The sequence below is a fragment of the Gallinula chloropus genome (genome assembly GCF_964237585.1).
Source record: "Gallinula chloropus genome assembly, chromosome: 3".
Taxonomy (NCBI): Eukaryota; Metazoa; Chordata; class Aves; order Gruiformes; family Rallidae; genus Gallinula; species Gallinula chloropus.
In genome coordinates, this window is record NC_140087.1 from 88,448,571 (window position 1) to 88,473,100 (window position 24,530).

Genomic DNA, 24,530 nt, shown 5'->3' on the forward strand with positions numbered 1-24,530 from the left:
TGGTGGCACCCTCTATGTCAATGATCATCTGAAGGGAGGCTAGGGACCAGTGACACTATAGTGTGGGTCTGCTACAGGACACCTGTCCAGGAAGGCCACATGGATGAGGCCCTGTATAGACAGATAGGAGGAGCCTCATGTTCACAAGCCCTGGTCTTCATGAGGGACTTCAACCACCCCAATATCTGTTGGAGGGACAACACAGCAGGTTATAAGTAATCCAGGAGGTTCCTGGAAGGCATGGATAATGTGCCTCCTTCTCCAAGTGATGGAGGAGCCAACAAGGGGAGGAGCCATGCTCGACCTTGTTCTCACCAAGGAGGGGCTAGTGGGAAACGGGAGTTGCAAGGGCAGCCTTGGCCTCAGTGATGATGAAAAGAGTGGAGCTCAAGATTCTTAGGGTACTAAGAAGGGTGCACAACAAGCTCAGTACCCTGGATTTGAGGAGAGCAGGCTTTGGCTTCTTCAGTGATCTGCTTGGTAGAACATCTTAGGACAAAGTCATGGAGGGTAAAGGCGCCCAATAAAGGTACTTAGTATTCAAGGATCATGTCCTCCAGGAGCAATGCATCTCAACTAGGAGGAAGTCAGGCAAAAATGTTTGGAGACCTGCATGGGCTCACAATGAGGTCTTGGACAAAGTCTAACACAAAATTAAAGGCTACAGAAAGCATAACCTAGGGCAGGTATCCTGGGAGGAACACAGAGAAATTGTGTAAGCAACCAGGGACCATGTTAGGAAACCTAATTTCCTGATAGAATTAAATCTGGCCAGGGATGTCAATGGAAACAAGAAAGGTTTCTCTAAGTAAGTCAGTGGTAAAAGGAAGACTGGGGAAAACATGAGCCCTCTCTGGAAGGAATCATTAGACCTGGTTATATGGGATATGGAAAATCTTTGCTTCAATCTTCACTGGCAAGTGCTCTACCTACACCTTCCAGGCCTCAGGCAGGGACTGTGAATGAAGAACTACCCACTGTAGAAGATCTGGTTTGGGGTGACCTGAGGAACCTGAAGGTGCACAAGGCATGTGAAAAATAAGAATGTGATTGGTGACAGTCAACATGGCTTCACTAAGCCAAATTTTGCCTGAGAAATTTTGTGATATTCTACGACAGGGTTACAGTGTTGGTAGATAAGGGAATAGCAGCTGACATATCTACCTGGACTTGTGCAAAGCATTTGACACTGTCCCACATGACATCCTTGTCTCTAATTGGAGGGGCATGGATAAGGAGTTGTCTGGAAGGCCACATTCAATGAGTTGTGGTCAACAGCTCAATGTTCAAGTGCAGCTCAGTGACGAGGGGTGTTACTCTGAGGTCAGTATTGGACTGAAGCTGTTTAATTTTTTTGTTGGCTACATGTACAGTGGAATCAAGTGCATCCTTGATAAATTTGCTGATGATACCAAGCTGTGTGGTGTTGTCAACATGCTTGGGGGAAGGGTGGCTGTCCAGAGGCATCTTGGCAGGGTTAGAAGGTGGGTCCATCTAAACCTCATGACGTTCCATAAGTTCAGGTTCCAGTGAGGCACTGGAACATGTTGTCTTGAGAAGCTGTGGATGCTCCATCCCAGTAAGTGTCCAAGGTCAGGTTTGATAGAGCTTTTTATTTACCTGATGTCACTTAAGTTGTTCTTGCCCATGGCAGATGGTTTGGAATGAGATGATCTTTAAGGTCCTTTCCAACCCAAGCCATTCTATGATTCTTTGTTTGTATGATTCCTGCTTTCCCAAATTTGAAAAGCAGAAGCTTATGCAAAAACACTGAAACACCCCCAGCCATGCAACTGCATGCTGTGTCTTTTGAGCAGGTCCTCAAGGCTTCTGCTGGGTGTTTGGTCTGTGGCCATTTGTTCAGAACTTCTGGGCATCCTGAAGGCAGTTGGAGGTGCTGTTCTGGTCAGATCACTTGGCATACAGATGTCATGGACAGATGTGCAGACTTGCTGATGTGAGAGACTTTCTGCATAAGTCATCTCCTGAGAGTTTAATGCAAGCAGAAGACAGAGACTCCTCTGGGCAAAATAATGCACTAGGACCTTATAATGCAATCCTTGCATCCATTGATAGAATAGGACAGTTGAAGTCTTGTGTTGTAGCAACATATAAAGCCATCTGTAATTGTTTAAAGCAGTGGATTATGTTTGGGCTGAAGGACCTTGCCAGGAGTACATGAAAAATCAGAATGGTCTCTGATAGACTGGAATATAAAACATCAATAAGTAACTGGTTAGAAAGTCAATTGAGAACAGCCTGTTTTTCTGGCCCAGTGAACTATGGGAGTAAGTTTTTTTAATGCTAAGGTAGTGCCAGAAAGCAGCAGGGATGGTGGGTTAAATTTGTATCAACTTTAAGTCTGCCGAAATCTTGAAGCTTCAGATTTGATGCAACAAGTTCAGGAGATTCAATCCATTCACTGATAAGTCTCTACGGGTGACTGCTAAAGCCAGGAACTGTCCTCCAGTGCTGGAGGGGCCACCAGTGCGTTTCAGGTGAAAAACCAGTACATATAAAGATAACACATCAAATGCACGGATCTGGTTTTGATCAGCCAGACACTGTCAAAATGTATTTGACCATTTTCTTACAAATAGAATATAAGCTATGTATTTTTCAGTATGACACATACTCAAAAGATATTTCAATTTATCCTGACTTCTTGATGGAAAATGCAGCTTTCAATGCTTATTATGTTTTAATCAGAAAGTAAACTTTTTTCGCTTTTTCTTTTTCTCTTTTATTTCCTTTTCAAAAGGAAAAGCAATTCAGAGTTAGAAGTACCAAGACACCTATTGAAACATTGTCCCTTGATGATATCTCTCAGGAAGGACTTGGAAATATGATGTTTAGGAAATGAAGATCTTTCTCCACAATCTGCTCTGCAACTACTTAGCAATGCCTGATCCAATCTTCACACCTGATGAAGATAAGGATCATAAAAACCCAACTAGGGTAGGGTTGGGAAGCATCCAGGGTGCTGTCAGCTTCATGTCGCCAAGACACATGAACCAACTGGGATATTTAAGCCTAGCAGTTGTCATGTAAATAAGGACATAGTATTATGTAAATATTTCTTCAGTGTACCTTATTAAACATGGCAATTTTGGTTGTGGCTGACTTTGTTGAAAGTCTTCCTTACACTGTTCTTACTGCAAAGATTTTCTATATAGTATGCTTATTTTATAGAGTTAAAAATGCTTTGCATAAATAGAGGATGAAAATTATCTTCTTTTTACTATTTTCTTTAAGCTTAGCGATGAGAAACACCCCATTTTCTAAGTTTCCCTGTTTTCTAATACACCCTGATTTATAAGCTGTCACATCTGGCTCTCTGGAGACTTTCTTGTTTTAAACAAAAATTTAATCTGTTGCAAATCCAGCTCAGCGATTTACTTCTCCATTAAATCAGTTCCCCTCTTTCAGCTGTTCTCTGTCTTCTCTTAACTAGGCAATTTATTTCAGACATTGTATTGTCAAGCTGATCAAATAAGAAAAGGAATATTTTCTAAAGTCTTGCATCATTTGAGCTCCCTTAGTCACGTTGACTTCAGTTTCTTCCCCTAACTGTTATCTGCTTTTTTAAGATGAGTTTGAAGCTTGTCTTCCACTCTCAGACTGTCCACATGCCAGTATTGTCTGCTGTCTTACACTGCTCATTTGCTGAGACAGCAGAAATTTCACTCAACAGAGCTGAGACCTGTGGTTTTCTTCCCTTTGTGGTGGTATTGGTTTTCTCTCAGGCAAATACTTCCTCTCAGAAGCAGAAAAACCTCCTTTGCTGCTTCCTGTTAACCTTACCAACTCACTTCAGCTATCTGCAAGTCAAAATGATGTAATATATTTATGCTCCCTTCTTTGACAATGTTTCACGGTAGTGAATGTATTTATGCAAAGCAGCCTGCTTTACTGAGATGTGCTCTTGAGGTAAAAGATGAAAAGCCTAATTTATAGCATACAGTAAAATGGTGCACCTCTTCATCTTAATTCCTCCAGTCCGTAGTTATCGTACTGAAGGCTACTGGCAAGAGTAAGAGTTCAGGCAGTGTAGAAATTCACTCTCACAACAGAGACATAAATACAGCTATAACTGATGCTGCATTCACTCTGATAGTGTTTCCACCTTTCAGCACCCAGCTGCTGCCTGTATCTACTCTGGTTTGCCCAGAACAGAATATCTTGTGGACCCAGCCAGAATAACTAGTATGGTAGTCCTTGTTCATCTTTAACCATGTCATTGACAAGACTCATTGACAAAAGGGATGGAGAGGGTAAATAGGACCATTTTCTTCTTCCCTTTTACTCCTTTCTTTCTTCTTTAAAATGATATCACACAGGTAAATGGATGTTGTTTATTTCTAATGAGGTACTACAGGTGGACTCTAAATTATGAATCCTGATGTATTTTTATGCATGGACTTTCATAGACAACCTTGCCTTTCACTCGAGGCACCTTGCATTGGTCATCTCTTCCCTCTAGGAGGGTGTGAGAATTGGACAGTACACAGATCTTGGTGATATGTGCAACTGAAGAGACCTTTATAGGTAAGGTGGATGTTGCTCTTCATGTCTCAAGATGAAGTAGCTTCTGTGTTTCTGACATGGCAATTTTTCCATTTGGTTTTAAAGTTTGGTTGCAGAAATGAAAAATAATTCAGTTGAGGCTTTAGGGATAGATGAGCAGCACCTTATCTTTATGAAACATAATCTCCTGTGGCACCAGAAATCACCCATGTACAGAGACAAAGCTTTGACTCCCAGGAAAGCATTTTTAGTAGATAAGTAAAACTGCACCAAATTCTGACTAAGCTGAGATCCCTGGTAGGAACAGATCTTTCATTGGTGGTTATATCTTGAAAACCCCTTTAATAGTTTCTTAATTGTACTGAGTTTGAAGAGAGATTTAATATCACCAGTGCTCAGAAGGAGTTGCCAGATGGACTTAAATAATGTGGGTAGAGAGCTCTGAGTATTTTAATTGAGGTCAGTCAACCATCAGGAGCTCAATAGGTGCTAACAGTGGTAGTTTCACTTCATCATGTATCAACTTAACAAATCTGTTTCATTTGACGTCACAGCCCTTTGTACTTGACTGTTCTATTGAGTTACTGTTTTATTGCATTGGGTAATACTGGTTGCACCTCCAGAGCACAAGAACTCTGCACGGCCCATTAGAATCTTGCAGCTCTTGTAGTCAGGTCCAGCAAGAACAGCCTGAATGGCAAATCTTGTCTTGTGTTTGGTACAGAAAATTGGGCAACACTTACTCTGTAAAACTGAAAGAAGACAAGGAGGAAGAAGAAAGGGAAAAGTTAAGACTATGTCCTGGCATGAAAAAAGCAAATTTCACTACCACAGATCCTCACATCTCCCATGACCCTGGGATGAAGTCAAATGCTCTGACATTATACGCCTTTATCTGATCAGAGATCTCTTGGCAAATGCAGGCCAGAGGAAAGCCAGCTGAGACCATCACCATCCATCATGGCTTCAGGAAAGTCCTAGATATAAGACTTCCACCCCTATTACTTTCTCTCTTCTGTGTCCTTCTGCTTCCCTATATGATTTCTTCTTTCCCTATCTCTCCTTTTTTATTGCCTCCTGAGTAGCAAGTTTGCTTTAGCTAGTCAAATCAGCTTCTTTTAAACACAGCTGTGAGTCTGGGACCAGAGATGCTAATAAAAGTTTGGCCTAACCTGACTTGGGTACAAATATGTCAGGTTCTGAGGGTGCTGATAAAATGATGCTGTGACGGGCATTAGCTGCAGCGAAGAGCCAGTCTGCACCATGGCAGAGCTGCAGAATTCGTTGTGCTGTTATCTCTTTCCTTCTCTCCCTCCTCCTCCTCTCTCTCCCTTCCCTGTCGTCTCTTTTCCTTCTCCTTTCTCACTTTTTGTCTGTTTGTTTCATCTCATGGGAAGCAGACTGGATTTTGCAAGCAGCAGCAATTTCCACAGCACATTCAGGTTAATGAAGTTTTCCTGGAGAGAGGGTAGCTTCAACCTACAAGAAACTGTCACTCCAAGAGTTCTTATACAGAAAGTGAGAAGTGTTAAAAATACAGTTAGAATAAACTATTTTATACCTTACATTTTAAATGCTTTTTTTCCCCCTTTTATTAAAAAAACCCAAACCCTAAAGACTTTTAAAGGTTGCTGTCACCATTAAACAAGGTATGCTGAAATCTCTGAACTTGCAACCCAATGCTGCTCTGTTTGCCAGTGCACAATAACAGAGCAATTTACATCTCTGTCACTTTACAGTCATGCAGTCCAGCCAAACCTCACACTCTCATGCTCTGCTGGGACGAATAGGGGCCTTCCTGCCCTCTCACTCTTCCTCTATGTCCCACTGACCACTGTACCAACATGATGTGACTGCTTTAATCTCTGGGAGTTTGTGGCTGAGAGACAGGAAACACTCAGGTACCAGAAGGTAGACTGAGCGTTTATGTGCAGACTCTTTTCCTCCTGTGACCTTGAACTGTGATGCTGCTGAGATGTGTCTCCTGCTCCTGGCAGGAAGCATCTGATATGGAAACGGCAGCTGCTGCTGCTTCCATTTCACGAGAACTGAGATCTGAGAAAAGTAATTTGCGGGAGCTTTTTTTTTTCTCCTCCTCCTCTTTAGCTGGAGAGTCTCATGATTCTGTCGTACAACCTGGCTGCGGGCCCACATCTAACGAGGCTGCAAAACTGTCAGATCTAGAGCAGTTCCTGGAACATCACTTCTTTTTAAGTGAGACGCTGGAGACCATCATTATTTGAATTATTTGAATACTGTCTGCCTGCTATACATCATGTACAATTACTATGCATTGTATGAAATAATTCAGAGCATAATAGGGAAAATAAATGCAACTATTAGATTAAAATTCCTGCAGAAAGCTCCAGCCATTTGTCCTACACCCTGGTGGCTCCCCAGAAGTATGTGAGCTATATCCCCACTTTGGTAAGCTCATTGGTACTTGTTTTTGGTCTCATAACTCTGTAAGGCATCCGGTCAACTTCCACAGAGCAGGGTTTGGCCGATACTGAGACCTCTTTGGAAATCCCACTCTCCCTCACTTAGGACACTGTGAATTAATAAAAAGGATTTTACAGCAGGCAAAAGCATTTAGTCAGTATAGAGTCACTGTTGTGAGCAGAGAAAAATGAAACAGAGAGGCCATTTCATGGCTGTCAGAGTAGGGTGCTTCCATGAGTCAGTCTACTAACCTGCCTCCACATCTGTAGCTCTTTCAGATTTATTTGTATTACTTTTGCAGCCTCACCAAACAATTCATTTTTTAATGAATTTCTAGTATACAAATACCAACAGTCCCTTCATCACTGATGAAGAGGGGAAAAGGTAAAAATGAAATTTGCAGTCCTTTTGTTTTTCAGAGGTAGATTTTAATCTTTTCCACTGCGATATAAGAGATAAAAAACCTGTTGTATTTTACTGGGGCACAATGATCAAATCTGTCTAATAAGACAGCATCAATTAAAGACGAAAATGTGTTGTGGATATTTTCATAAAGATGCAGAAGTCAAGGCATTTGTATCCTTTCCCCTCTTGTAGGCTACCTCCTGTAGCCTTCTTGTCTTTATTTGTGATAACACTCAGTTGGCTCTTGTGTGCCTCTTACTGAGGTGAAACCAAATCTAAAGGGTTTCTTTGATGTATCTTCCAGTGAAAGCTGCAGGACAGCAATGGCAACTCTTTATAGTTATTTGGATAAAGCTCTTGGCTACGTTTATGTCTAAACACTGGAGAGCACCAGAACCATGGCAGTCCACTTTATGTTTGCATGATATATTTTAAGTAGGTAAAATGCTTGTTGACTTGAGCAACTTGGGGAGCCTGGCAGACACTTGTCATATGAAAGGGTAATGAGAGGGAGATGCGTGAAACTTGATTTATTACCAGATAGCCAAACAGGATATCAGGCTGCTTAATCTAAGCACTCTCTTATTAGATTCTAAAAATAACTCTTGGGAAGTTAATCTTGTACAACTTAAAGTGCTGTGAGGTGCTGTATACATTTGGAAACCACAGGATTTTCTGTCTTTTGGTGGTCAACACAAGTGCCCCACCTGTATCACTCATTATTATACTGCCACAAAATGCCACCTAATTTCTTGACAGTCCTTTAGTATCCCTGACACATGTAGTCACTCTGCAAAGTGGCTTTAGAGTTGATAACACTCCTCATTAGCATTAAGAATTCTTATATTGTTATGTAGATAGTTTAAATATTGAAAATATTAATAACTGATTTATGAGACTTGAGGGTGTTTACCCAGGAACTCTGAGGGACACTGTGTGTGCAGTGGCCAATTAACCACAGTTTGCTATAGTTTAAGTCATCCAAGGTACCAGAGAAATGTCAATTGGCAATTATGACATCCATTAGAAAAAACAAACTGTGGCAAGATGTAGGAAACTACAGTAATCTTGACTACTATATTGAGCAAACTGATGCAAACTATGATAAAGAACAGAATTAGGAGACATATGGGTGAAAATGATACAACAGGGAAAAAGAGCATTTTCTTGCAGCAGACAGTCATGCCTCACATGTCTGTATTGCTCTTTAAAAGAGCCAGTGAACATGTTGACAACAATGAACCATTTGATACATTGTACATAGAATTTCCAAAAGGGTTTGAATAGGCCTTTTACAAAAGACTTCCAGAAAATAAGCTTTCATAGTATAAGAAGAACCATGCATGGATTAACACCAATGAAAAGACAGACAAGAAAAGATGGGAATAATAAGACATTTTACAATGGAGGTAGGATGACTTTGCTGTTCAGCACAATCACTAATGGTCGGGAAAGGGAGTGGACAGGGATGTTTTCTGATCTTACATAACTAGAATAGTCAAAACCAGAGTTACCAAAAAGTGCTGCAGGAACTTCTTTTGGCACAGGCTGCTGGCATGAGATGAGACCTGATGTGGTTCAGTGTTGACAAACATGAAGAACTGACAAAGGCAAAAATAATCCCTGCTATACTAGTGCACAGCATCGATCTCAAAAGAAATTATTACTGCTCAGGAAGTCACAGCTATGGACAGTATTTTGAAAACTGTATGGATGATCCTGTTACTTACTCAATGGCAGTTAAAAGACAAATATGGGAGCAGATTGAGGACAAAACAAAGACTATCATTGAAGTAGCAGCCAAAGTACAAATCCAATATTCCTAACATTGCTTGAATATTGCATGCATCTGTCATCTTTCTTTTCAAAGAATCTTTAGAAATAGAAAATCTACGGAGAAGGACAAGTGTATGAAGGACTGATGTTAGGAATCATTCCCATGTGAGAAAAGATTAGATAGTTTTAGTATTCTTGAGCTTCAAAATAAAAGGCGTTGAATGAAGGCACTATGACAGAAATTAATAAACTCAAGACAAGTATAAAGAGGGATGAATACAGAACAATGCTGTCACATGCTGTTCCTGCCCACAGGCTGGGCTGACAGGACATAAACTAGGTTTGATATGGAAGCCTGACAGACAAGTTAGTGTGCTGTTAGATTCAGATGATAAAGCCCATTTAAGATGATAAATCCAGCTTTTGTTCCCTATCTTTATTTTTTTTTTTTTTTTGCAGACAATAGCCTTACTCTGGGGTTGCATTGTGGTGTCTGTGTTTATATTTCCACAGTCTCCCCTCTCTGCTTCTAGTAGGAAAGCAACAACCTTGAAACCTTTGTGTCACTCCCTAAATCATCTGAAAAACACGGGTATCTCTTACAGGAGGTACAAGCTTGAAACTTGTTCTTTGCTATTCACACTGAAATGTGGGATTGACTGTTCCTATCTGACTCAGCTCTCAGCCATGGGCACACCTTGGTGATGACATCACGTGCAGTACAGGTGGAACATGTGCAAAAGTGGGAACCCGGACATTAGGCAGGTACCTCCATGCACATGGGATCAAGAGTTCCCAGTCTTCCCGTCATCAGGAAAAGTGCCTGAAGCGTATTCTTGACAAGGTTCACAGTTGCCTTTTAAAATGAAGTTGGAATTGGGGGAACTGCTGCTCACCCCTGATAATGAACTGGCTGTATAGGTTCCTTTCAGACTTGAGACTCAATCAGTTACTGGATAGAAAAAGAGCAAGGAGCAGAGGTATTTCTTCTCTGCAGAGATAGTGCTTAGGTTACACCTGGCTATGAGAGTTTAATTCCCTCAAATTGTAGTGACCATTTAACTCAGACCTCTAATTTCCTGGGTGAATCCAAGAACTCCTGAAACACCCGAGTTTTCAAAAGAAGTGGTCTCATATGGGTTGTGAGTGCTTGACCCAACACCCTCTGTGACTGAAGTGGAAAGCCATCTTCTGTCCATAGACCTGTCAGTTAGAGGTGTGGAGTAAATGTTCAGAGTGGAAGGTCAAAAAAAACAGAACTCTGGAGAATATATAAGGGAAAAGAGTATACTCAAGGGTTTAGTCACTTCTAGGATTAGAAGGACACTATTGACATTTGACAATAAACATCTAAGGTAGTTCTGTGTCTTTTTTGACTTTTTATTTGAATTAAATCCTTTGCTTCATCTTTTGCATCCTTTGTGTTTCAAACATTTAGAAAGACAAAAATGCTAGAGCCTTACTTTCTCTCTCCATTCCACAGTACTCTCTCATTGACTTCAACTGGGCACCACTCAGTTTTCCTTACAGTAAATATTGAGTACAGCCAATTCCTTTGCCAGCAGCGTCACTACTCTCAGAAGGAGCTCTGTCACTGCTGCTGAGTTTGCTCCTTCCTCTTACTTCTCAGAAGATTGAGGGCTTTATTCAACCTGTAGTAAGGGTCTCAATAAAGTGAACAGAGTGCCTGAATGCTAGGTGCCCGTATCTTTGGAAATGACTGTTGCTTTGAGCATAAAATAAGCCAGTCACCATGTGCCTGTTTCCATACAAACATCTGTTATGCAGAGAAATTGTTGCTGGCCTACAAACCCTGCTTTTCCACCATCCTTTTCATTGCTGAATTAACCAAAAAGTAAAAGACTAAGTTATTACATGTTTGAAGCTGCTTGAGACTTTACCGCAGAATTAATGTTTGAACTGACAACAAATATAAAATGCACATCCTACAGATGCAGGATGCACATCATCTGTTGGTAGGTAAGGATAGAAATGCTTTTTAGATGCAATTAGAGTAGCAAGATGGGACATGCAAATCAGTGCGATGATACAACAGGGAAAAAGAGCATTTTCTTGCAGCAGACAGTCATGCCTCACATGTCTGAATTGTATCAGTAATCTTTACTTGCATGAAAGCCATCTTTATGATTAGGGCATTTTTGGCATTCTCCATAGGCTGATGCCACTCTCCTGGCACGTGTTACCCAGGAACCTCGAATCCCACCTGCACAGGAAGAGCAGCCTTGCAGAGGGACTCGCACAGTTTGAGGGAAGAGTGGCCCATGCTGGTGTACTGAGCACATGAGGCAGCATCTCTGCTTTGCTCTGGATCACGATTCCCTGGAAACTCACATGCTTCTCTTCTGCTCTGTTTCCTGAGGTCACTCTTAACACTTACCAGACTTTAAACTAACAGGTAAAGGCACCACAAACATGTAATTATTTTTAAAACAAGATGATTACAGTTTTGCTTCTGGGTGACTTGCAGATAGCAGACTGCCTGTCTGCCAGGGCATTTTAAACTTTTCTCCAGAGCTGAAATACAGTTATTGATAAGTCCTGACTCAGGCTTGCTAACAAAAACCCGGGAATTTATTTGAGGTGAGATCACTTCTTAGTTTCCCAAATTCAGATGTATTTTCCTGCTAAGGCAGCAATGTCAATTTAAGGACTTCTGTCCATCTCTTCATCCAGCCAGTCTGCTCACACTTGCCCCTCTGTTGCAGCACGATATTCCTGCCAAGCACCATTGCTTGCAGGATTGGGCTAAAACAGATCATTGAACTGGCTAAAAAATGTGATTGCCTAAAAACCAAGAATAACTCTGGAGAAAAAACAACAGTCTCCATGAACAAAAAGAGAAATTTCTGATGCTGATGTGGCCACCAGAACTATTGTCTCACAAAACTATGGTTACGGATAGGTCATGACTATAAATCCCCAAATGGGACTCTGTAAATTTTCTATCCTAAAAATTGACTTATAAAAGTGCTTCCAGTGTCATGTAAAGTTTTATTTAAGGCAGCTTCTTTTTAATGGCATAATAGTGCTTTTTCAGTGTCCTACCAGCCAGTGACAGACTTAATGCTTTGTCAGCAGTAAACAGATTATTTACATTAGGCTATGGTATCTCTTCTTGTCAGACAAACCAGGGATGCTGAGCCACCCCACGTTTGTGCACATATGTCATTTGAGTAAAGCACCTTTTTAGATCTCTTTCCCTGCTCCAGTGTTCAAATGAAGAAAACAAATGAGAGCCATTATTAACTTGCAGCAAAGCCAGCCTTTATTACATATCAAGAAAAATGAGCTGGCATAATGGCATTTGTGTTTCACTTGACCCCCTTCCTGGCTTCCTATCATTTTCAGCTCTGTTTTCTCTTCAGCATTGTCCTTACTCAGGCAATACTAGGAGCAGCCAGAGAAGTTTCCTGGTAATCACACAATAAAGTGTCTGATAGACTTCTGAGACTGTAGACAAAACTCTCCTGTAACTTGTACAACATTTTTTAAGGTAGCCATAGAGCTGCACATTACAAAGTCAAAATTAATGTTCACATCTCCTAAAGAAATCAGCAGTTCAATTCTTATCTGCTGAACTAAAGCTGACATAGGGGCTTTTAAAAAAGGGAAGTGATATTATAATAGGGAGAGCAAGAAGACTTCTGAAAGTTGCAGAAACTTCAGCATACTTTTAAATTAACTCTCTGTGGGCTGCAGCCAATGCCCATTTTGACTACATAGAGATGACACATGAATGAGAGTGTTACATGTAATGTAGATTTTCTTGACAGCAAGTAATAGAGAATGCTTCTGCACTACTGCTTTAAAACAAATACAGTTGTTACAGACACCAGAAAATTTAAAATAAACCTGTCTTTGAAGTAAGCAAAATGCTATTTCAACAAAAGGGAAAAACTCTGCTGTGGTGGCTATGAAAGACGTAATAATACGTAATAACCTCATCCTCCGGTACCCATAGAATCAATCAAACAGCAATCAAACCAAAATAACACATTTTTCTTAAATAGAGAGAACTAACCCTAACCGAGAGATTTTGTTTGATCCGAAGGACAGTCGTGCGGATCCAAATCCATACTAGCTCAGTAGGTCACCTGGCGCTACCAATTTGGCAGCTGTACGGTGGCATCACAGAAAATGTACTTAAACGAGTACACAAAAAAGGGCCAACAGTTGTGGTTTGTCTGAAGCAAAACTGTATGTTGTCAAAGTTCAAGGGAAGCTTTGCTCTCTCCAGTGCGCAGAGATAATGGGGCCCATGTGGGCTTCTAGTTTGAAAAGCATCCAGGCAGATGATAGCTGATTGTCTAGAATAATTCGGGTTTGGGATTTGTAAAAGGGATTCAAGCTTAGATAGTGATATTTTAACAAACAGGTTTTATAATCCTACTGAGAGAAAACCCCAAATGAGTCCCAGCTGCTTGTTAAGACTGTGATGCTGTAAGTTGTTTTAAAAAAGTTTACTAGCTTTACATGGTCACAGTCTGTTTTCAGGAATCCATCAGCTAAACCTGACAGAACAGAAAACAGCTGATACATCTTGCATTTCAGCACATTGCTCATGTGTTTCTACTCAGAGTAGGTATTTCCAAATTCTCAAAGACAGAGACAATTTGTCTCTAGAATGAAAGGCTCATCCAGCTGACTTGAAGCAAGAGTTTAAACCTTCTGGATCAGGCTCCATCGATACCCCCAAACCTACAAGGCACCATTCTGACATCAGGTTTACCCTCGACAGTGCCCAGACTTTGGATGGGTGGTCTGAGCCCAGGCTGTGCCAGAAATAGTGTCAATAGTTTGGATCATTGCATGTCAGCGCTTGTGTTTCTGCCTTGGCCTTGGTTAGTCTTTTTGAGCAGATTATTGGCCCTAGGGTTCAGGTATGTTCTTCTTATTTTCAGCCATTCTAGGGAATGGAAAATAATTCTCCTTCTCCAACCATATTAGCTCTCCACTTGGCTTGGCCAGATATCATGGATGGTCTTCTGCTACCCTTTGGTAGCAAAGGATAGATGATGGGAATTTGGGACACTTGGTAAGAAATCCTGGAGCCAACCTAATAGATTTGCACTACCAGTAACATTCCTAGTGGCAAGGTGCCTTAATCTGTTTATAAGTAAGACCAAATCTGAAAGGTGTCTCTATCTTCCTTATCCAGCTCACATGTTGTAGTCTCTGTCTGATGAGATGGCTGTCAGAAATGCTTTTTTTTTTGCCCTTGTTATGTGTTTCCAATTGCACTCACCAGGAAGGACTCCATACTAGTTGAGTTTGTTAGCTATTGTCCCCCTTGGAGTCCTTTGTAAGTTCTGGACAGATTTTCTCTTTCTTCCAGGGGCAAATTTTATTTCCTCTTTACCTGGTGATAACCTAGAGTTTCCTCTGAAGCAGAATAAACATTTTTTCTCTTTCTTGTGATGCAAATATCACTTTGCTAAACCAGATGTCATCTTCTATTTTGGGCTTGCTAATTAATAACTATTTTCATCAACAGGGAATAAAAATATTCTGAGTGATTTGTGTGTGCCCCTGTATGCATGCCTCCACATGAAACTGTTTCCTTTGGTGATTGTTATATTGTAACTGATGCAAACATTAAAATTTACTAAACTCATCTAGGCCATAACTGCCTCTTTATTGAGAAGAAGGTCTTTGGGATCATACAGGGTTTGAGGGGACTAACTCATAACATCTTCCTTCTTCTAAGTGCCCAAGGACACATGGGAAATTCTGGTGTGGTCACTGCAGTGAACAGGCACAGACTGGCTTCCATGAACTGCTGTGTCTTCAGGCTCTTAAACCGATTCCCATGACTGAGTCATGGTAGGATGAGTAGACAATCATCCTCTCTGTTCAGACTGTGAAAAAAGTGGTCTTTCATAATCTCCAACTCTGTTGCACTTTGTACAAAATAGGCATGTGATTGAGAAGCAGCATCTTGGACTCAAGGTTATAGCCATTTACACACCTGTGTATATACAATCTGTTCTTTCTTCTTTCACTTGATGTAAATACATGAATTTTGTTAAAAGTCCAGTAAAGCCTCAGGAGAGATATGAGGTACTTGATATTATTTAAAAGAAAACATAAGGTGAAAGCCTAGCATGGGCAAAATTGGTGTAAAAATGTGCTGGTAGTTCAGTCACTCGAATAACACAAGAAATCAACATTTTTTTTTTTTTTTTTGGTCTTCTGGCTGACCTCTTATCTGCTGAACTCATCCTTTATCGTGACTTCCTGCACAGGCAGGAAGTGAATAACAGGATGGGTGCTTGCTGTGAGCCTAATTTCTGTCCATTACACAAATACATTTGTGTGAGCCCAGCTCCTGACAGCTGAGTGCTCTGTACTGGTAAGCAGAGCTCCAGAGTCTCAAAATCCCTTCCCCATACAGGCTTTGTAAATCTGATAACATTTATCCATGTCTGGAAACTAAGACACAGAATGATAATTTTGAAGAAAGAAAAAACTTCCAGAAAATATGGCTTTGCTTACCTTAAAGCTTACATTGGCTAAGAACAGAAGAACCCAATATTAATCCCTCTACCCTAAATAATCTCACTGGATGTCTTTTCAGAATTTAAAAATAATTATGAAAAAGCAGGACATTTCTACTTTCATTAAAAGAAAGTCATTATTAATTACAAGGGTAAGCATGACAGAACAGGGTTTTTGTGTAGTAACATGCATTTAGACTTCAAGACATGTCTATCTTCAATTCATGCTTAATGTAAGATTGGTCAATAGTGGTTTCTTCTGATAATCAGTCCTGTGTTGAGCACCAATCACTGGAGGATAATTAACGGTTAATTGCCTGATGTGCCTTCTCTGGTAGTGAGCTGTTGCAGACAAACTACCGTTGGGATCCTCTTTGAAGAGCATCGTAGCACAACTGTTGAACATAACTCCTAAGATGTGACCTGGTTATAAAGGAATATATTGCTGTCATGGAAGAGGAACTAGTTAGATTTCAGCCTTCCTCTAGTATGACCATCAAATCTTTGCCCTTCTTATTCACTCAGCAATTAGGTTCTTAATACATTATGTTAATAGTTTCACATTTTCCCATATCATAAATGGCCCAGAGAAACAGCTTTGTATGTTGAACAGTGTAAGGGACATGCAGCCAGTAGAGAAAAAGGAAAATGCACTGTCACAGGTTAAGCATTGTCGTGCTGTATTTTCAGATGTTGCAAGCAGACGTAATGAACATACTACTTGGTAGAAAGTGCATATCCTATCTATGTATCTTAAATTTCACCCCTTGGGTAAGCCATCAGACAGCATTTCCTGCAGTCCAGATGCCTCTGTTGTTTCCTGGAGCCTTTCCTTTCAGACATGAGCAAGGTAACTTAGAAAAGATAATGTAAGAGTGGTTAGAACACCCACCTGGGAAGTAGGAAAAAACATTTGATGGACCTGGATTTTATGGAGATTCCAGGTTCTGCAGGCACTGCCCAAAAATGCCTGCTAAATCAAGGCAACAAAACCAAGTGTTGGCCATGCTCTGGGCCTTGGCAATCTCAGCTGTCCCCAGACTGGAGCAAACACTTCTGTGTACGCCTGACAGCAGGGCTTTCTGGTGCTCAGGAAATTCTAGCATCACAAAATGTTCATCTGAGGACTCCTGAGCAACAGAAAGTTTCCAGGTGTGCAAATTTGAAACTCGGTCCTATATATGTGCCATCACACTTGGATCTAGTCACAGAATCACAGAATCCCAGAGTCACAGAATCGTAGGGGTTGGAAGGGACCTCAGGAGATCATCGGGTCCAACCCCCCTACCAAAGCAGGTTCACTAGGACTCTCTCCAGGAGATCCCTGTCTTTTTTATACCAGGGAGCCCAGAACTGGACACAATACTCCAGGTGGGGCCTGACCAGGGCAGAGTAGAGTAGGGAGGATCACCTCCTTCAACCTGCTGGCCACACTCCTTTTGATGCACTCCAGGATCCCATTGGCTCTCTTAGCCACCAGGGCACACTGCTGGCTCATGGCCAACCTGTAATCAACCAGGACCCCCAGGTCCTTCTCCTCAGTGCTCCTCTCCAACAGGTCATCCCCCAGCCTGTACTGATACAAGCGGTTATTCCTTCCCAGGAGCAAGACTCTACACTTGCTTTTATTAAACCTCATTTGTTTTCTCACTGCCCAGCTCTCCAGCCTGCCCAGGTCTCGCTGAATGGCTGGTGTCAAGAACGATGTACTACTGGACTAGCCCAGGGAACAGACCTTTCAAGAGATGAGAAGAATTTAGTGTGGAAATGGACTTCAGAGCAGCCTAGTGAACACTTTGAACCCATCTATTTTGGGTTTAAGGAGCTCACACACAATTAGGCAGGATTTAAGTGCTTGAATCTGCTAGTGGCTTGTACTTGATGTTAACAGCACATTTACAATAATTACTCTCTTTCCTTTCCATAAGGGAAACATTGAGAGAACTCTCTGATCTTTTCTTCATGTGCCACTGTCTTCAGAGTCAGGCACTCATTTTTTCCTGGTTTTTACCTTTTTCTTTACCTGCCATTGCATGGAGTTGGAGTTCCTCACAGGCCAACAGCCTCCCACAAAGGCAGGAAGTTCCTCAAGGGACGAATGCAACTTTCCTACTCCACTTTGGGTATTAAGGAGATACTGCACGTAAGCCTAGATCCACCACTTTCTTCTTGACAGCTTTAAGCCAGTGAATCAGAGTCTGCCTGTCAGTCAGGAGGGGGATTGCAGAGTACTGGTATCCTGGCCTTCACTATCATGCTCATTATCTTGCTTGACTGCAGTTGAAGATTATCAGTTTTTTCACTTAGCCATAAACCCTTACTTGTTCAGAATCTATTGGCTTCAAAACAAAGAACTCTTTTAGAGAGGAATAAGGGGAATATTTTCCTCTGAATTTAGGATTTAGTTGAAGCTTAAATTCTTCCTCTACTTATGTTCAGCTCTTGCTTTAAGTTTTCTCCAAAATGTCTGCTCTTATTAGTGGGAACATTATCCTGCACCCTTGTTTCTCACATTCCAGTTGACCTCCACCAGTGAGTATTTGCAGATCTAAACAAAGAGGAGGAAGAAATTAACTGCAGTCCTAGGTTAACATTCAGTATATCAAAACTTTAAGGAAAATAAACATTAAGTTATTAGTAAGTTATACTATTGGCTTTTTCAACTGCAATGTGAAGTAGATACTTATGACTAAAAGTTGTAGGATTAATCCCAGGTTTACTTTATGTGGCAGAAGGTAAATTTACACTCAATCAAGCATCTCAGTTTTATCTTGAAAACTCTAAGAATATTCTAGATCATGCTACTTTTGTCATTTGGAGAGAGTGGTTATTGGTAGTTTTTCATGTGAAAATATAACCAATTACTTCAGGAATATCTGATTCACTATTATTAAACCAGGAATTGGAACTCAGTTACAGAATCAACAAAACTGCTGATCAGTTACAATCATAGTAACAAGTTTACTGCCACTATTTCCAGGAAACTAAATACTGTGCTTCTGATCTGTATCCTTATGAACTTTTTATTTTACGTCTTAAGGACTTGTTTTTTTTACTTTTATTAATACTGCTTTGCACTGCTCTAGCATTTTAGTTTCATGTTTTCAGAGAATAATATGTTCTTAATTTAAATAAAAATCAGATGCTAAATTTTGGTAATACAATATAAAACTCAAAAGTCCTTAGTATGTGCTTGGTTTTGGTTGTTTTTTTTGTTTTTTTTTTTTTTTTTTTTAATTTTCTGAAGCCAGAGGCTTGCCAGCGGTTAACACATGAGTGCAAATACCTTGTAGATTACCAGTTATCCCCAAACTGAATTTACCTCAGATTTGCTAGAGCACAAACATCTTATCTGTTTGGAGAAACATCACCTCAGATAGGTTGGGTGTACTGTCTGACTTGCTTTCTGTAGGGGAAGAGTTGTGTTTTCTCTATATATAATCAAGAGAGTGGTATCTTCCAAGTAAAATTTGTGCAGTGAATGAGCTAAATAACAGCAGTGTGATATCTGAAAGTGCATGGAGCATGGTAGGCTTAATCCATTACCCATGTGGCACAACAGATGCAGAGCACTTGGTTGTGTTGAAATGTTTTTCCTGTTCTGCTCTCCTTGCTTTCTTTCTATAGTATATTCAAAATAGATTCTTTATTCTGTCTTTCCAATGTCTTTTCAATGTATTGGATTTTGGTGGTTTTTTTTTTTTTAAATTTAGATTACATTAATATTTTTGGGTGGGTACTTCCTTTGTCCTTACATATGCATATTTATTTATTTATTTATTTATTTATTTAATCTCTGTTTTATATATGGCCCTTTTTTCATTCATCGTAGTCTATTTTGTTTTCTGCCCATCTGCCTTCTCCTATATTCTTTCCTCTCCATTCTCATGGCTGTATTAAGATTAGCATCAAACAATTGAGTTCTAGCTTTATCCTCCCTGCTCCCTGTACACAGTTCTTTCCTCTGCCCAGGATTTCATACTCCCTTTTAGAGAACAAGCAATAAAGCCCTCTGTCTTCCCATCCTCTATTTTTCTAGGGCCTGGAGCTGAAAGCTAGGGGAAGTATTATGACAATCTCTTCCTCTTAACCTACACAAAAGAAAGGACCAGGGGGTTTTGGGTCATCACTGAAGTTGAAGATGTGCCTTCAGGAGCAGTTGTCCCAGAACAGTGCCCTGCACAGACCTCAGACCACTGAGTTTCTGGCTGTTCAGACCACATGTTTGACACCCCCAGTGAACTGTTGGGCAGAAGAAAGGTGGGAAGCATGGATAGAAGAGAAAACACCCATGGTATGGTGCTTCTAAAGCCAGGCACAGAGGAAGAGGAAACTACACTGAGCAGCAATAACAATTAAGCGGTGCCTGATCTAGCGAAGGTGTCCCTGTTTACTGCAGGGGGGTTGGACAAGCTGATCTCTAAATGTCCCTTTCAACCTTACACATTCTATGATTCTATGATTATCCTAGTCCTATTTGTCTCTCTGAAGTCCATGAATCCTTATGTCCATGAAAGTTGCCATTTACTTGCATGGCCTTGACACTAGATATGGTTATTTGTGTTCAGCCCAAGCCTGGACCAGCGTTTGGTCTTACTACGTGGGCTCCTTTCCTAACAGGTTTCTCTGGGGTCTGTTTACTCAGAGCTGAAAGTTGACAAAGATTTTAATGCTCTGCCAAAGGGACCAGCTATTTTTTCAAAATATTTTCTTCTGCCTTTCTACACTTGAAGGAGCATCTGGTTTCCTGGGGTTTTAACAAAACTAACCCAGCAAAGGAAATCAGGCTGAATTATAGATCCTGTTGGTGGAAATAGGCATTTTTATAGGAAAATAAATAATTCCATCTATGTAAGAACTGTACTAAGAAAGATAAAGACCTTATTCAAACACAAGCGTCACAAATAATAGGAATGGGAGTTCAAAAGATTACTGGCAAAGGAAATTGCTTTTTCATACAACAGTAGTCATCCCTCTTTCCTTACCCCAGTTTTCCATTACAAGAAAGCTTGTATTAATCTAGTTAAAATTTAGACTGTTTAGAATGCTGCAGGTTCCCAAATGTGCTGGCCCAGGAGAATACCTGCAGAGGCCATTGCGCATTTCATTATTATAAAGACAGGGATTTTTATGAATGTGGGGCAATAAATATTGTGGAAATGACATGAATATATAAATCAATCTTCCAATATGATTTCCCAGCAGAGGTGTTCCTCTGTTACTCTGTTTTTCAATTTACAACACTCTTCTCAGACTCTTGCACTTCTGTAAAGTGCAGCTCTCGCCAAAACAGCACTAAAGAGAGGCAAAGCTGCAATGGAGTTGATGGTCCCTACATTAAAAATGTGTGTAATCTTATTCCTTTCAGGCAACCTTTACACAGAGGCACCAGATCAATTTGATTATTAGCACAGACTTGACCTTTTCTTCAAATTAATTAGCATAAACCCTCACACTTCATAAGAGTTGAACCCACCAAGTGGAGCACACGCCACAAAGACTCTGGTACACTGACGATAGGGACTTTTCCCAAAGTTTCTCCTGGAGAAATAGTCATCTAACTTAAAGTCTTTCTGCTAATTAATTCCTCTACTTGACATTTGGGAATGGGGGGGACAAAAAGCCCTGTCCTAATGAGCCATTTGTAGAAAGGCACGTTTCTAAACTGAGTTACAGCTAAACATGTTGCATGGCTCTGCAGTGATTTAACCAGAGCTGCTGTTCTCCCAACTCCCTTTTATCAGCCATTGGTCTCCCTGTGGTGTCTCAGCTGCCCTATTGAGAAGCAGTATTCTTACACTAAGGTGCCACTTAATTTGTCCTGTAGGTCTGCTCTTGAAACTTTTTACTCTAGATCCATAGACATGTATAAATCTCTACATATTTGCAATGTGTATACTATGTCTTGTTAAACAATCAGCCTAGACATTTCACTACAAGAGTCTACCCTCAGTCCCAGGCTCTTCCCTTAGGAAAACTTCTGCCTCCTTTAATGTACAAGAGAAAGGATGGTCTTGCAATATGTCTGAGATAGTAATACATGTTCTTTATGGAAGACCAAGAGTATTTCTTTGTCCATAAAAACCAAAAAGCAAAACAACAACCTCCCCCCATCAAAAAACCCAGCACCAAACTGAATCCTTGCTTTCCCTGTAACTAAATTAATTAAAAATTTACCACTTAAAAAGAAAAAAATTCAATATTCTCCCATGTTCTTCTTATTTTAATACTTTCTCCGTCTCCCAGGAAGGCGTACACTGAGTCTGTGATTTATCAGAGCAAGTAGAGTGCAGCACGGACATTTCAGTTGCAGTTACGAAACACACTGCATTTTGCTCAAGGACATTAGACTTTAAATTCACATATAATTCCTCTTTCCTTATGTGATTTTATTTTAAGATATTGTATCTCCTGTTTTCAGTCGTCAGAACCTCCACTTCATTCTCACACTAACATTCTGATATTTTCTTTGGGCTGAAATTTGGAGATCTTTATGCGTCTTAGGAAAGGTTGGGGAAATTTGAAATCAAATTACTGCTGCTGTTCCTTATAGCCAGAGGTTGCAGAAACATATGTAATTGCATTTTTGCTACTGGAAGGCAGTTGTATGAATATTTGTAAGCTTATTTTTTCTGTTTCCTCCCACCTGGAGTATTGTGTCCAGTTCTGGGCTCCCTGGTATAAAAAAGACGGGGATCTCCTGGAGAGAGTCCAAAGGAGGGCTACAAAGATGATTAAGGGCCTGGAGCATCTCCGCTATGAGGAAAGGCTGAGTGAGCTGGGACTGTTCAGCCTAGAGAAAAGAAGACTAAGGGGGGACCTTATTAATGTTTATAAATATCTTAAGTATAGGATGCAGGGGGAAATGGCCAGCCCCTTTTCAGTGGTCTGTGGAGTCAGGACATCAGGAGTGCATACAGCAGCATACAAATTACATACTATATTGAAAGACATAATTATGCCATGGAAGCTGAGTAGCTTGGGCTAATACTTTTTCTCAGGTATCCTTTTATTTTGATTTTTGTATTTTTAAACCTTTTTTTATTTTTAAACACTCTCTGTTCTTCTACCCAATTTTACTGGAGGCTTTTCATCTTCTTTTAGAAGCAAAAAATAATTAATGAATTAACACAGAGGCCAGTGTTACTGTGTTTTTCTTTCTCTAAAACCTCAGCTTTCTCTTTTGTAAAGCTTACAATTACATATATCACGATAAAGAAACTATGATCAGGGGAAATTTCAGGCATGTTTTGTTCAATTATATACAGCACGCTGAAAAAGTCTAGAGCATCCAGATAATTTTCTGAGAGTCCTACATAGTTTAATGGGATATATTTGCTAGTGATTTAACCACTTTGGTGTCTTCCTCAAGAAACATATGTATTACAGCTAATTTGGAGTGACAAAAAGATGAAACTAGTACTATTGAGTGACACTTGTAAGTTAATCTCCCAGGGGAATTTTTCTCTTCTAACCAGACCAAATTTTTCATTGATTAATTTAATTCCATTAAATCTACTTACTGCTTACTCTACTTCCATTACTGAAACATTACTTAGTTGTGATACATATAGCTTCTTAATGTGGAGCCATTTACTAAAGAAAAGCTTTTGCATTGTAGAGATGTCAAGAAATGTTCTGTGCAGTGCGAATTCCAGCTCAAATTTCTTATTTGCAGGAATTTGCATAGCACAGAGGTATTTGTGGGATAAATAACATGTGGAATTATTATTATACCAGAAGCATATATTTCTCTCTTCCTAATACTTAACTTCTCTCATCTCCGTAGCATATTCTCTAACTTTTTTAAGATACATTTTCTTTTATTCCATGATTCTATATCATAAATGGTTTCAATTGCAGCACTTTTAGGTTTCTCTAGTACATAAAATTTGCTTCCATGTGGGCCTTGTGTAGTCCTCCTTGTTCTCTGGAAAAAAAATGAATTCTCTGCATTGCCCATAAAATAAGGTGGCTTATGATTTCCTCTTAAGACATTAAAAATAATGAATAGTTTGCTAATATTTCTGAATTTGACAAAATATACATGTTTGGTTTTCAAATGACATCTGATTTATTTGCTGTTAGCATTAATGGACAACTTCATTTGGCATGACCTAACAAATCCTTCATGTTTTCCCACATTCCAACCAGTGCTTCCTATAAAAAACATAACATGGATCCAAATCAATTAATCTCATCTGTCAGCGTTTATTAAAACCCCAACACCCAGCAATAGGAACACTGCAGGTGAAATCTCCACATATTGGAAAGATCTAGTTGAGTCTGTGTATCCAGAAGCTCTTGACATTTGATGAATGAGAAGTCAGGTCTCACTTCAGGACTACATTAAATCAGAATCCATGATTCTGAGTTTTCTAAAGGAGTTCTTGACAGGTCAGACAAGGGGTTTTGTGTGCTAACTTAATTACTGGGGAATGCTGTTGTTCGTTAGCTGTTATTCTTTATTTATTGTATGAAGCCCTGCTTTGACTTCTATAGTACAATGACTGTTTCCAATAGCCAGCCAAAAAAAGTGGATGTGAGCACAATATCGCAATGAAAACTTGGTGGGAATTTCTATGAACATATGACAAAAGAACTATACTGTGGGTTTGGTCTTGTGTTTGTTGTTTTGGGGTTTTGGTTTTTGTTTGGTTTGGTTGGGGCTTTTTTAGAATTGATGCTTTTAGAAGGGATGCTGCTTCTGTTATTGGTAGTGAACTCAGCAAGCAAAGGATATCAGCTTATACTGCAGAAGTTCCACTCAGTTCTGTCCTCAAACTGTTAAATTCCAGCCTCCTTAAGGTTTATGCTGCAAAACAAAATGTGTTGCCCAGTATAACACGAATAAAATTTAAT